The sequence below is a fragment of the Seriola lalandi genome, unplaced genomic scaffold (assembly GCF_002814215.2).
Source record: "Seriola lalandi dorsalis isolate HSWRI2012SDOR001 ecotype SW California unplaced genomic scaffold, Sedor1 jcf7180002054943, whole genome shotgun sequence".
Classification (NCBI taxonomy): domain Eukaryota; kingdom Metazoa; phylum Chordata; class Actinopteri; order Carangiformes; family Carangidae; genus Seriola; species Seriola lalandi.
In genome coordinates, this window is record NW_019525494.1 from 298191 (window position 1) to 300121 (window position 1931).

A 1931-nucleotide genomic window follows, 5' to 3' on the forward strand; every position below is an offset into this window, starting at 1 on the left:
GTCAGCAGCGCGACGCGACTGTCCCATTTCCTGGGCCACGAAACATATCCCAAGATTCATTGCACTGCGCTAATGAAAGCAAACAACACTGACGGAGCCCCTAAGGAGAGTGAATGTTTATCAGGGGACACTAACACAACCTCAGATGAATGGTAATGCTGAGCTGTGTCTGCTGGATTCTTTACAGTGATAGCTCAGGTTATTTGATGTGGAGAAGAAAACGTTATCAGTTGAAGTGTACACTTTAATTTGTATATTTTCACGTTATCTGCCGCCAAACAGCCGTTAAACCGTTGAACTACTGTATTCCTACGCACCTACATGTCGCTCTGTCTGATTCAAACAGCTGATCTGTGGAGTAAGAGTTGCACTTGTGTGTAGGAATACGTAGTTCAACGGTTCACAAGCTGTAGCTCCACAGTAAAGGTTTGTTTGGCGGCAGATACAGTGGTGGAAATATTCAAAATAAAGCAACGCCTCAACTGATCATCTTTTGTTCTGTGGGCATTTTTTTAAGTGTCTGAAACAGGTTTTTGCGGATGTTCCCGTCCACAGCAGCTCATCACTGGAGACACACTCTAGTGGTCATTAGAGGAACTGCAGCTTCTGGCTCTTGAGTGTTGATGCTTTATGTTTGCAGGTAATACACTGACCGAGCAAATAACCCCAACTACCACTTCAACAACGCGATGCAGCTCTAACGTCTCCTACTGTCCACGTCTGACTCTTACAGACCTGAATAAAGACTAAAGATTTTCTGTTTTAAAGATTTCTGTCGTCAGCAGGAAGCAGTGGGCTTCATGGGGCTGAGAGCAGCACACAGAGCTGAGAGACATTAGTGACACAGCTGATGCCAGGATGACAGGAGAGAGGAGCCAAACGCAGACACCGAGCAGAGGCAGAGTAAATGAAGCTCTGTGATTTATGATAACCAGGAGGAACAACAGCTGACGGGCGATACGGCAGGCGGGGGTCAAACCAGGGAATTCAAAACCAGAAATACAGAGTCCACAAGTCCAGAACACGAGCAACAAGTCCACAAATACAGACATGAAGACACAAAGAAGACTGTAAACACACTGAGGACTAATTAACCAATGGACACAAGTGGCAATGACAGGAAACACAACAACACAGCAGACACATAAGATAAGTAATTTCAAATGAAGGAAATGCTGCACAAAGGATGTTACACAGCTGGCAGGATTTACTTGACAATAAGAAACATTGAGCAGGTCCCATCAGTCCTGCCCCGACCCTGTTTCACTAGTGAGCCCACAACGCGAAGAAGTCGCCCTGTCAGCGCCTTCAGTCCTTGTGATCAGAGCAAATTTAAAAGATTATAGAGAGGGCCAAAAAGCAGTAATACAGTTTAGTCACAGGATTTTATTTTCATTACCTGAGAACCACAGATTGAAGGCATATTATTAATTATTTGTTTGATTGGGTCATCTCACCATTGTGTTGGGTCTGAGCTCTGCCTCATGAGCTGGACACCAGATATGTTGGATTTCGGTTGTCTATCAATTTATTGGCTATCATAAATTAAGAAAATATTAATATTAAAAATATTAATAGTAAATGGAGCGGAGAAAAACACAATGTCTAATCTAGTATATACAGGTGTGTGTGTGTGTGTGTGTGTGTGTGTGTGTGTGTGTCTGTGGGGACACAAACAAAGGCAAGATGGCCGATTCAAAATGGTCACTGTGACCACATGACCATGAACAAAGAAGACTACACAAGATGGCGGTAAACAAAGAAACTACTCAAAATGGCCGCTGAGACCACCTGGTGTGTGTGGGAGGGAAGGTGTGAGTTTCTTTGTTAGCCTAGCTCATGTAATCTAAAGGTACCAGGTTAGAGGGAGGAGGTTAGCTTCATGCAGGTTCTAGGACTGAGACGTACTGTTATGTGTGTGAACATACGAG